Source organism: Bombyx mandarina, chromosome 08 (assembly GCF_030267445.1).
Source record: "Bombyx mandarina strain Sakado chromosome 08, ASM3026744v2".
Classification (NCBI taxonomy): Eukaryota; Metazoa; Arthropoda; class Insecta; order Lepidoptera; family Bombycidae; genus Bombyx; species Bombyx mandarina.
In genome coordinates this window covers 11,061,097-11,075,251 of record NC_143215.1, presented here as the reverse complement: position 1 = coordinate 11,075,251, position 14,155 = coordinate 11,061,097, and the positions used below count along the sequence as shown (strand labels likewise).

The 14,155-nt window shown below is 36.5% G+C and overlaps 1 protein-coding gene across 1 annotated transcript in view; it reads right to left on the bottom strand.

Moving 5' to 3' along the window:
• The window catches only part of S6KL (ribosomal protein S6 kinase like), a 72,254-nt gene that overhangs the window by 27,695 nt on the left and 30,404 nt on the right, over positions 1-14,155 (bottom strand). The window lies entirely within an intron of this gene.

Sequence of the window (14,155 nt, the reverse complement as noted above, 5' to 3'; positions counted from 1 at the left end):
TAAGTGTCACCACTCACCTTGAAACATGAGTTCTAAGCCTCGGTTTTTTAGTATAAAGACTGCCCCATTCTTCAGACCGAAAAGCATTACTACTTCACTGCAGAAAAAGGCGGGGTGATGGTACCTACCCGTGCGGGCTCACTAGACGCCCTACCACCACTAAAAAATAATGAATTTAAGATGAATATCCATCCATCTACTGATTACCATAACATCAGCTATCATTGAAGCACAGCAGGTAACTACTACATACCCGATCCTGCGAAAGGTAAATGGTAAACAGTCGACGTCATCCAAAACACGTCATTTCGGATTCTCTTGATCCACTATCAGTACTTTTAGGTACCTCAAGCGTCATAGTTCTAGTCGAACCCGTCGCTTGCGACGAAGAGCTCGGTGAGTAAATTATCCCACAGACACAGCCCACTGAGTATCTCGCCTTCTCAGTGGGTCGAGTTTCCGATCCGTTGGTAGATTCTGCAAAGATTCTCTTGCTAGGGCTAGTGTTACCCACGTCATCAGGTAAGAACCCCGTGAGCTCACCTACTCGTTCGGCGAATCTAGTATAACCCCCCGAGGATACTAGAATAGGTAGGACAAATAAAAAGAAGCAGAGTACATAATAATATCTACTACCCGCAAACATTAACAAAAATCATTTCTGCCCCATTTGATTCTGTAATGAACTTCCTCGGTGTTTCTTGTGCGTAATGACAAGTCATTCTACTTCGTGACTTGGCCGCACCATTAGCGATGGTAACGAATGAATCGTACACTCATCGGCCTTCCTTAGCAATGAAAGTGTTCAAAATCAGAAACACTTTTAAAACCGGGTACCATAATCTTTTGTTATGTAGGCCTGAATTGTATAACTGAACTAAAACACCCGCTTAGTTCTAATACTACGTGTGTATATTTTGTTTATATTAGATTGCACGATAGATAGCCTTTGTGACGCACGTTTATTTCAAACTTCTTCGCAAATCTATACATATAAATAAAATTGGATTGTCTGTTTGTAATATTGAAATAACCGCTTTTTACTACATGCATATGAATATATATACGGTACATACACCAAAATAGCATTTTTTACAATTTTTGTCTGTCTGTCTGTCTGTTTGTTCCGGCTAATCTCTGGAACGGCTTGACCGATTTTGACGGCACTTTCACTGATAGGTAGCTGATGGTATAAGGAGTAACTTAGGCCTTACTTTTTTTAGACTAGCTTCGCCCCGCGGCGTCACCTGCGGTCCGATGGGACATTGCATAGCGGGACTCAGCTATCAATAATAAAATTTAATGTTTCCGAAGCGAAGCAAGGGTCGCTAGTATAAAATAAATTTCATTAAATAGATTGAAAAAAAATATCAAGAAATATAATTCATTGGTGGATTTTTATTTTAGTATAAAACATCGTATGCGGATGGATTTTCAACAAACAAAACGTTCATTAGAAAACAAGTATGGTTAATACATATTAGGTACAACCGAAAATAACAAAGCCATAAAATTATTATGATGTGACCAATACGTACTGACATCAATACCGCCGCGTACATTATTTAAGTGTCACGAATATGATAATCAACTTCAGTTTAAACAAGAACAATATTAAAAATTACAATCGTTACAGTCGATTTCATATTGGGAAATATCTGAATTGGTCACGTCCAAGTGGAACTGGCAATGGTTAACATGAAAACAAATCATGCTAGTTTGGTAACATAGAATAGATACAACGTGAAATAAAATAAACAAACGTTCTTTTAAATTATTTCTGTGACTAGGAAGGATCGTGTTATCAACGGTTTCACGTAAATTTTCAACATATTTTGACGTTATTCATCATTGGCATTGTTCTGCAAATGAAACCGACGTAACTAGAGGACGTTATGAATAATATCATATCGTCGATGATTGGCGATTGCTTATACAATTCGCTAACAAGAACGTGACAGTTTTTTTTAACATTTATGCGTATCCGATCTGAACGCATGGGTGCCGAACCTCGTTCCTGATTAACTTGGGTTCGCAAACGAAGATTGGTTGACGCAATATGAACAAGGCTTTATATTTGAATATCTAAAATAATAGAAAAGATAAAATTTCGAACCTTTTACTCATACTTTTTTACAGGTGGTAGGACCTCTTGTGAGTCCGCGCGGGTGGGTACCACCACCCTGCCTATTTCTGCCGTGAAGCAGTAATGCGTTTCGGTTTGAAGGGTGGGGTCTGCCGTTGTACCTATACTTGAGACCTTAGAACTTGTATCTCAAGGTGGGTGGCGCATTTACGTTGTGGATGTCTATGGGCTCCAGTAACCACTTAACACCAGGTGGGCTGTGAGCTCGTCCACCCAGCTAAGCAATAAAAAAAAACCTGACCCAAAAATCGGCATCGCCATGCGCATCGTATATGTTACCCAGTTTGTCGAAAAGATGACGAGTAACCTTTCATAACTGCAAAGGAATACCAAACATGAAAATAATAATGACCATCAGAAAGTCGAGGTTTATCTCATTTCCCAAAAGAGAAAGAAATATCAAAATAAACAATAAAAGGGAAATTCTTTAAGACGTTTGAAAAAATTTGCTAGTCTAATCAAGAGCCTTGACGAATCAACAAGAATGATAGATCCATGTAACCGATTGCGAACCGTGAATGACATTTTTAGTTTGTCGCCTAAAAACATGATTCCGACATAACATTTTTTGTCTCTAAACGAATCAAATGAACGATAATAGCTTAACGTCGCATTAATTAACGTTACCAAGCAATTAATTCGTTTCTTATGGCTTCGATAAGAGCCACGCAATTCTGACGTACGCCAATATATATTTGAGGAACTGAAACAAATCGTTTGCATGACGCTGCCTTCTTGTAAATGCGTCTTAAACAGGAAGATTGCTTTGTAAGAACGTGAAGAAGATGACGCCAGTTTGACGGTCAGTTACATCATTAGGTACTTACTATACATAAAAAACAAGAAACGTAAAATCGACTTATGTGTATCACACACCATTAAATTGAGATCGAGGTCAAGGATTTCCACCGGAAACATCTTAATGTTCTCAAAAAAAAAAACGAGGAAAACCCGCAAACGACTCGATTCACATAAGATAACATTATTGTTTTAGATCCCGATAAAGTGTTTTTTTTTTCTACCTAAGCTGGATAGCCTTGAGAGGCTATTTCAGCGTAACCTTAACTATTAGGTGAGCTCTCGGGGCTCAAACCCGACGACGTTGCTAACACGAACCCTACCAAGAGCCGTGCTTCGCAGAATCTACCACCGGATCGGAAACGCGACCCACTGAGAAGATCCGGCGAGAAACTCAGTGGGCTGTGTCTGTGGGTTAATTTACTCGTCGAGCCCTTCGTCGCAAGCGACGGGTTCGACAAGACCGATGACCGGGACAAAATGTACTATGTGACGTAAAATACGAATTCGAGTCTTGGTTTTTTTTTTATTGCTTTGGAGACGAACGCGCCCACGGTTTACTTTCATTACATTATTCAGATCGCAGTCTAGTTCGATAAAAGAATCCAATCAGGTTTTTATTCTTTTCTTTCTACAGCAATTACTTTAAACATTCATTAAGCTTTTATTAAATTTATTTCCAAACATTTACACAAAATATTATTTTAATAACCTAAAAGTACATATTATTATCCACAACACGCTTCGTCAAGCTTATCTATTTAAGAATCGACGGATAAGCAGTTCTGAATTACAGATTGTATTAAATTGTCATTTATTTTCTTTGGGCTTCGCTAGTTTAACATCGAATACTTCAAAAAAAAAACATTTTAATTTCGTCCTTGACGTGACGAAAACTGTAACGGTAACTCGAAAAACTCGAAAATAATATAAAGACAATCAAAAACGGGAAATTAAACCATAAAGGAATTGTCAATAATTGTATAAGACATTACTTAGAATTAGATGTTAATTTTATGATGCATAACTGGTCATACGGATTGGCTTCGTGCTAGTTACCGAAGACTGAAGACACTGACCACATCGTGATTGTGGCAGCCAACCTTAATGTTTAAGACGAAAGATTTAAATTTCAATTGCATTGGGACATTGGCTGATCAATCTTCAAAATCGAAACAAACGATTGCGACAAATTTGCGTAGGACGGTGGTACCTACTCATAGGTTCGGGCTTACGGCACGATTGCTCTATAAGAAACCCTTTTTTTTTGTCAGGAGGAAATCGCCGGACTTCGACCCTCCACTGGGGATGGAGGGCGGGGCATGTCGGAGTTGAACCGACTAAAACCTCCTGTCGCTCAACAACCAGCATCCAAACCTCGCAGGAGACAGAACTCATGAAAAGGCAAAGGGAGGAAGGTGAAGCTTTTAGTGCGGAGCACATCACCCTCCCCCTCGGGACGCCGGACTGGCAGTCGTCGGCGCCACGACCACCAGTCCTCTCGGTATAAGATACCCTAGTAGATAATTTCAATATATGTAAAACGCATATGTCAAAATCATAGTCCATGGAAGACACTATCTGGAATTATATATATTTTTAATTATACATAAATTATTATTGTTTTAATTATTTTCAATGAAGCTTTTAATCAAATTAAAGTTTTAAATATTTCAGTAACGACCTAAAAGATATATGCTTTAAGTGATATTTCACTTAATACGTGACATTTATATTTCTAATTAAAAGTGCGTCTTATATGGTATTAGAATCAACAGTTCGTTGTTTTTCATTGAATTTCTAGTGGTAGGACCTCTTGTGAGTCCGCACGGATAGGTACCACCCTGCCTATTTCTGCCGTGAAGCAGTAATGCGTTTCGGTTTGAAGGGTGGGGCAGCCGTTGTAATTATACTGAGTGAGACCTCAGAACGTATATCTTAAGGTAGGTGGCGCATTTACGTTATAGATGTCTATGGGCTTCAGTAACCATTTAACACCAGGTGGGCTGTGAGCTCGTCCAGCCATCTAAGAAACAACAAAAAAAACGTGACATTTATATTTCTAATTAAAAGTGCGTTTTATTTGGCATTAGAATCAACAGTTCATTGTTTTTAATTGAATTTCAATTAGGTTTACTACTCCATTCAAATAACTGAAGAAGTTTCTTTGTTATGATATTTTTTCCAAATTTTATACTTAAAATGGCTTTCCTGTAAAATTGCAAAAATATTGCTTAGGTATACCAAATAGTCGTTCATAAATCGTAAATTATATAGCCCCTCGATATATAATTTAGGTACAAACATAAGTCCTGTTTATCGGCACGATTTTATTCTATAGACTTTTCATATGACGTTGATTTGCCATTCGCGTATATTTTAATGTCGATGTATGAATAAATGAGTCAGCGTGGAAGTACACAGTCGACGATACTCGCATACAAATGGCCTTATTTTATTTCAAACTTTAGCGTAGCAAGCACACAAGGCGTAAACATTCCTTTTTAACCGACAACTAAAAAAAAAAAGAGTCCTTTTTATGTAAGTTTTCGCGATTTCGAAAATTTCAAAACAATTAATAGATAATTTTAAAAGTGTTATGGTAAAAATACTATAGGACTAAGTAGAGTGAAAATAGTATTTTGAAATTTTCAAATTTTCTTTTTTTTTTTATTGCCCTTGTATGCAGACGAGCATACGGCCCACCTGATGGTGAGTGGTTACCGTTGCCCATGGACTTCAGCAATGCCAGGGGCAGAGCCAAGCCGCTGCCCACCGCTAAACTCAATAAATTCAATATTATGGACAAAAATCTGTAACTACATATTTAATTTTCATAATGATATACATACATAGACAAGCTGGAATGTAACACGCGACATACATAACTACTATCTACTATATCAGATCACAGCCACAGTATTAAAGTACATTTAAAACATATATTATGTATATATATTTGATCAAAATGTATGTATGTAGGTAGTGTTTTTTTTTGGTTACCGCGAGTCGTATTAAAACGAATTTTACGCTTTAATATTTTTATTTTCATTTTTATTTCGAATAATTTACAGATTTCGTGAGCACGGACGACGATTAAGCTGTTGTAAAAATAATTCAAAAACCACCATAAAAAAACAGTTTTGATTCAGATACCGTTACAAATCGCCGAAAAAACCAATAGCGTATTGAATAAAAAATTCTTTGTAGATAAACGATCATACGGCTTACCTGATACTGAGTGATCGCCCGTCGCTCATGAAGTTAGAAAAAAGCCTGTATCTTAATCAAGCTACTCTATACAAATACAAAGACGAAACAATTCTACACTATTTAATATTTTAAATACGAAGATTTGTCTTTTTGGGTGTTTTTTTTTCTACCTATGCTGATAGTCTTGAGAGGCTATATCAGCGTTACCCTAGCGTGTAGGTAAGCTCTCGGGGCTCAAACCAGGCGTAGGTAACACTGGCACTAGCAAGAGCAATGCTTAGCAGAATCTACCACCGGATCGGAAACGCGACCCACTGAGAAGATCCGGCGACAAACTCAGTGGGCTGTCTGTGGGTTAATTTATTCGCCGAGTCCTTAGTCGCAAGCGACGGGTTCGACGAGGGCGATGACCGGGGTGTTTGTTACTAAGTCACTAAAAAATGGCTGAAGAAGTTTTTTTTTTTTTTTTTTATTGCTTAGACGTGTGGACGAGCTCACAGCCCACCTGGTGTTAAGTGGTTACTGGAGCCCATAGACATCTACTACGTAAATGCGCCACACACCTTGAGATAGAAGTTCTAAGGTCTCAGTATAGTCACAACGGCTGCCCCACCCTTCAAACCGAAACGCAATACTGCTTCACGGCAAAAATAAGCGGGACGGTGGTACCTACCCGTGCGGACTCACAAGAGGTCCTACCACCAGTAAAGCGTTAAGTAAGAGTTAGCGATAAAATATAAAATTTGTACAAATGTAGTTAACGAGAAAACGAATGGGTGACATCGCGGGGCTCCCAATACATAATAAGTTATTGAGAGAAAAAAATATACAATCACATCAATCGTCTGTCGTGAATAATTGTTTAAAATTCGTCACACAAACATTCACAAAACAAAACATTAAAATGGTATTGACGTTTTTCCTTTGAGTATTTCACACGTGTAATCGCCCTTGTAATCAAAACAAGTGTAAATTGAAAGCAAATCATCTCTGTGAATGAATGAACACTAGGTACCTATATAGGTACATTTTATATATACCAAAATGCCCAGGTATTAATTATGACGTAAATATTTTTATAAGATAAAAATCCAAAAACTCTATGGATTAAAATGTAATTTCATTACAGAATAATACTAACTACTGCACCACCGAGTCAGTGAATATTTACGTTATTCTTAACAATAATAAAAATAAAAAAAATTATACAAAACAATAGCGCCCATTAATTAACACGGCACTAAGAGAATTACGCGGCAGGGATGTTAATTACTAATGTTGTTAACTCCAACGTTTTTAGGACTTGACATTTTAAAATGATCGAAGCTTCGCATGGAATGACTCGAGCCAGCGAGCCGTGAACGTTTACCAGCCGAAATAATTCTTTAGCATCTTGAACCAGCTGCGTTTGAGATGCACAACACGACACCGGACACTTGTTTGACGCAAATCGAATGACATTCATCTTTATCCAGAGTTCGCTTCAATCAATCGTTATCCGATCGATACCTACCTACATATAACTAGCATCATCATTTAAATGATTATGTGGCAATAATATGGGCACTAATGCCATATGATCGCATAGTTAAGCGCGATCTGAAACTTGGGCGGAAAAATACAAAGATATTCAATTACATTGACTATAGCTTTTTTTTTCGCCTACAACAGCCACTGGATTATTCAAAAAGGTCAACCGGGGGCATAAAAGACAAACAATGTCAATAACACAAAAAGAAACCTTCAGAATGAGAACTGCGGCTTCTGTTAGACGCCCGAGGTATATTGTCCGTTACAAAATCGATAATTTGCACAATGAAAACAAAACAAAAATCGCTGGTAGTAACAATTAAACATTCCGAACGGATCACTTATACATACCGTCTTAATTCATTGTGCATAAATATCGAATGAAATAAAGGCCCGTTTACACATGTGACCTTTCTCCTCGGCTCACGATTGGTGGCATTTTATATTCGAACGTGGCTCAATATGTAATAAAAGCGACACGTAACTTCACTTTAAAAGTTAACAGTGATAAACGGTAATTCTAAATATACCTTACTTTCACATCATGCATTTCAAGGTCGGTCACAAAAAGTACGTTATAGTCTTATATTATTTTCTAAAACTCGTTTCCTTTTATGGTCGCCACCATTTCAAACGATGCGTTGAACTTTTGATACGTTATTTAAGTCAAAATGTTCTTTCTATCTGAATTCACTGTTACTTTAGATTTTCTTGACTGAAGTTTAGAATACTATCGTAATAACGGAACTATTTAGGTATTCGTTAATTTAAACAAGTAAACGTTAATTATTTTTAATAAAACAATAAGGCATAATCAGCCAAGTTTCATTACTTTACAATGTATCTTCTAACATAAGAAACTTGAATTTTTTTTTCCAACAATAGTACCATTTATTCCTCTTTAATTTTCATCCTTTTTATCCTATTATTCATCAAAGTCAAATGAATTTTTTTCTTAAACTAGCTGACCCGGCAGACTTCGTAGTGCCTCAATCGATTAATAAAAGACCTAAATTTTTGTATAAAATAAACTTAAAACAAACAAAATTAATCCGTCCGACGGGGGACACATCAAAGGAAAAGCCAAATTGTTATTTTTATTTAATTCCGAGCATTTTCATATTTATCTACCTTTTAAACCTTCTCTGGACTTCCACAAATAATTTAAGACCAAAATTAGCCAAATCGGTCCAGCCGTTCTCGAGTTTTAGCGAGACTAACGAACAGCAATTCATTTTTATATATTGGCAAACAAACTGACGGCTCTTCTGATTTTAAGCGTTTCCAGAGTTAACGATAATTTAACGAAACACCTGAAAATCTCAACTCCATCAAAGAAATAATCTACTTACGCTTCAAACTTGATAATTTCATATCACCAAATATATTAAAGGTTCAGTCTGTCAGTGCCTTTTGTGGAAAAACGTCATGACCTATCATTATTTTAGGTACGAATCTGTGGGATAGTTCAGTAGGAAATAAAAGAAAAGACGTTCAAGATTCAATAGGTCTGGCAATTGTTTGGAACAGCCTCTAAATATTAAGATTATAACCACTATAACTGGTGCACGATGGCGCGATTTAAGATGAGGGGCCCGGAGTCACATACCCATATCGTTTAAATGATTTCCGAACAGACAATTGTCTATTTAATCAACAAAATTTACAACAGTCATCTACGACCAATAATAAAGCATTAGGAACGCCGGTAATTGTTAGTGGAAAAAAACTAAACACGACATTATCTAAACTATAAAATTAGTTTTGACTACCGCGAAAATTTAAGAAAGAAATATGGTTGTGGCTGTGCACTTAACAACTAACAAAGTCAATTTTAAGTTGAAGTATAATTGGCTAGGGACTTCGTGAGAGCTGTTAATTCCCGAACCGGTATTAAACATATGCCTTTTGTCAGCTGGTGTGGTATTATCCTGTTTGACTATAGAACCCGTAAGCCGTGTTAGGCACGTCAAGTTAGTAATTTATATATATACCCATAAAAATATACTTTGAAACCTACGTAGGAAACTCAAAAAAGTATATATAAATAAACACAGAAAAACCATTGCAGTAAGGTACCTTTCAAACTGATTCTTTCGTAACCATTAACAAGCGTTATTGTTATAAATAAAAGATTTTGGAAATGATTATTTTCCATTTCTACAAAAAGGAAATCTCAATACAAGTAATCTATCTACCTATATAATATATAAAAATGAATTGCTGTTCGTTAGTCTCGCTAAAACTCGAGAACGGTTGGACCGATTTGACTAATTTTGGTCTTAAATTATTTGTGGAAGTCCAGAGAAGGTTTAAAAGGCGAATAAATATGAAAATGCTCGGAATTAAATAAAAATATCAATTTTGTTTTCCCTATTTTTGTTGCTTAGATGGATGGACGAGCTCACAGCCCACCTGGTGTTAAGTGGTTACTGGAGCCCATAGACATCTACAACGTAAATGCGCCACCCACCTCGAGATATAAGTTCTAAGGTCTCAGTATAGTTACAACGGCTACCCCACCCTTCGAACCGAAACGCATTACTGCTTCACGGCGGAAATAGGCGGGGTGGTGGTACCTACCCGTGCGTCCCTTTGATGTGTCCCCCGTCGGGTGGATTCCTTTTGTTTGTTTTAAGTTTATTTTATACAGAAGTTTAGGTCTTTTATTTATCGATTGAGGCACTACGAAGTCTGCCGTGTCAGCTAGTGTGTAATAAAATATAATCTAAATTTTTAGGTATCAGCGGCTACGTTCCAATTTCGATTAAAGAATTCATAAAAACAAGTGATATAACTGTATACTGTAGTTAAAAAAATTAAAACTATATTTGTATTATTTTTTATAATTCTTATTTTCGTAGCAGAGTTTATTAAGGGTTAGAGTCCCGTAGTTACCGATGATGGAGTTAATACATTTCTGTGTCTAGTTTACGTTTCGATTACAATCAATTATAAACAAAGAGCGGAGCTGTAAATAATATACCAAAATACAAATTATTTATAGTATCGGTTTGAGAACACAGGCGTTGCTACTCCAGTGAGTCCAGTGTGCTTAGTGCCAGTTTTTTAACGTTCTCGATAGCGTAAAAGTTAGCTCAAATTTGTATGGAATGGGATCGTTTGTCTACGTTTGCCGCTAGGGGCGCTGTTCCAACTGCATACAGAATTGGGTTAACTTTTACGCTATCGAGGACGTTAAAAAACTCGCATTAAGCATACAGGAGTTTTGTTAACCCCTGCGAATGTTCGACTCTCCGTCTTGTTTCTTTGGGATGTAAATATTGTATTAATCTGGATTTACATATTTGTCCAAATATATAAGGACTGTAATATTCTATTAAGTGAACCTACTGAAGTTTCGGTTACATCCCAACAAAGGCCTATCGTATTTTTTTTAAACACGTCAATGAAATCATCGACTGGACATCCCAAATGAACAATAATATTTAGCATTCACCCACCCGTCCACAAATAAAAAAAAATATCGCTTTCCATAATCACGTTAATTTTAATTTACAAATGATTCATGTTTAGATAAAAATTAGTAAAAGCATAGGCTTTGTTATCAAGGCTGAATAGACAGAAGAAATTATGTAGTGAAATAGGTCATTAATCTACATAATAAACAAGTGTCTTGCGAACTTCTTATTTAGTCTGCAAATATATGTAATGAAATTATAACGAAATTGAAGGATAATTTTCAACACAAGTAGTAGTTAATAGGTGTTTATGTCTGTGTATATAAACTGTAAGTTTTGTTAAAAAAAATCTACCTATATTTTTTAAATGAATAAAAACCCAATTGATATGGTACATAATTATGTAAGTCGGCCACTTGGCAATGGCTCGACTGATTTTGATAATTTATTTTTCTGTATATCCGAAATTATCAGGACAAGGTTTGTATGAACTGGTACTGGAACTTATACTGTGTTGGGACATCCTGTAAATCCCTACGGGTAGGTACCACCGCCCTGCCTATTTCTGCCGTGAAGCAGTAATGCGTTTCGGTTTGAAGGGTGGGGCAGCCTTAAAACTGAGACCTTAGACCACATGCCTCAAGGTGAGTGGCGGTATTTTCATTGTAGATGTCTATGGGCTCCGGTAACTACTTAACACCACATGGGCCGTGAGCTCGTCCACCCAACATATCAACAAAACTTTAAGAAAGTTTGGAAGTCTCCATTAGAAAATAATCACACGATTAGAGATAATCACAGTGAAGGGTCATCGGATTTCACTATTCTATCTGTATGAATAAAAAGGATGATTTTGTATTTGTCATATATGTATGCGTTTCCGAACCAATTGTGTATAGAACTAATCATCTTGGACACTTGTTGTTGGCACTCCAGCGAAGATTCAACATATGATAGTTAGCTTTCAGAAAGCTATATCTATACATCTATACATATAAATAAAATTGGTTTGTCTGTTTTTAATATTGAAATAGCCGCTTTTTACTACATGCATATGAATATATATACGGTACATACACTAAAATAATATTTTTTACAATTTTTGTCTGTCTGTCTGTCTGTTTGTTCCGGCTAATCTCTGGAACGGCTGGACCGATTTTGACGAGACTTTCACTGATAGGTAGCTGATGATATAAGGAGTAACTTAGGCTACTTTTTTAAGACTAGCTTCGCATTGCGGCGTCACCCGTGGTACGACAATAACCGCGGGTAACTTCGCGGGACTCAGCTATCAATAATAAAATTTAATGTTTCCGAAGCGAAGCGAGGGCGGGTCGCTAGTCTTTCATAAAATTCAAGATAGTCACAGCGCAGCGCGACCGGTTTTTACTAGTATGTATTAACTAAAAAAATATGTACCTACTTAGTATACTAACATATTTATTGCACCTTAGAAGCCCAACGATTTTTTTAAGTTTTTATAATTAACCCTTGTCGAAGCCGACTTTAGCATGGCTATTAAAAATTGTCGGTGATGATTACCAAACTGAACATATTCCACGTTACCAACCAACATAAAATTATGTAAATCAAATAAATAATATGAACTCCAACAACCTCGAGTAACCAATAACAGGTTAACACACTCGTGATAAATGCGCCCGGCAAGTTGTCAGCCTGCTATTACAACTGGCTATTTCTGCCCGGGAAATCATACATTTCGGTTTGAAAGGTGGGATAGCCTGTATTCATGTTACGAAGTCTTTGGCTTTCGTTAAATACAGCGTTGATTTTGAACTCATCTACTCATCTGCGCAATTGCACTCAAAAAATCAGCCACCAGCCGGCACGTAGGGTACAACACTGCACTCAATTATCTACTTATAAGAAAGGAAACAGCTATTCTCTGCATTGTCTCGCTGCGGGAACAGCCGCCGGAAATTATATTATCATAACCCTGCGCCTGCAAATTCAACATGCATTTCCCGATAACCACACCCAAAAAAGTGGACTATATTTTCTACATAAGCCTTTCCCTAATTCGTCAGATATTTTAGGTCGCCCTCTTTCAATTCACGCCAGTAAATTATGCATCACAAGTCTGATATATAATTTAACTTTACTGTATGAGCTCATTATGAAATAGCCTATGCGAAAAAATGTATTTGATGTTTGACGGATTTTACACGATGGCTTTAAATTATAATTTTTTTATTGCCTTTTTAGGCAGACGGGCATACGGCCCACCTGATGGTGAGTGGTTACCGTCGCCCATGGACTTCAGCAATGCCAGGGGCAGAGCCAAGCCGCTGCCTACCGCTTAAATTGGTACCTACCTAGCCTACCGCTTAAATTTTAGAAAACTTGCGTACTTAAGAATAATACTTTGTATTGGACAACAAATTTACTAAGCACAATTGAAATACCTAGAATGCTTATTTTAATAAAAATAACCTAAGAATTAATGTGTTAAACAAAGTCGGTAACTTGCTGTTTTATGCATATTCAATTACAAATAATTTGTAACGTGAAGCTTAGAACCTCCAATTCCTACAAGTAAATCATTTGCTTCGACTTATTTAATGCTATTGTTAAAATACTGATGGTCAACATTATTATATTACCAACTAGCTGACCCGGCAGACTTCCTACTGCCTCAATCGATAAATAAAAGATCTAAACTTTTGTATAAAATATACTTAAAACGAACAAAAGGATACCGTCCGACGGGGGACACATCAAAGGGAAAACAAAACTGTTATTTTTATTTAATTCCGAACATTTTCATTCATTTATCTACCTTTTAACCTTCCCAGGACTTTCACAAATAATTCAAGACCACAATTAGCCAAATTGGTCCAGCCGTTCTCGAGTTTTAGCGAGACTAACGAACAGCAATTCATTTTTATATAATATAGTATAGAAGAAGATAGAAGATATATTGATCGTAATTTCAATATACGACAAAAATACCCAAAACGGTTTCAGATAATAGGTTCAGTTGTTCTCTGTAAATAACTAAATAAAAATGTAAATTATCGTTTTT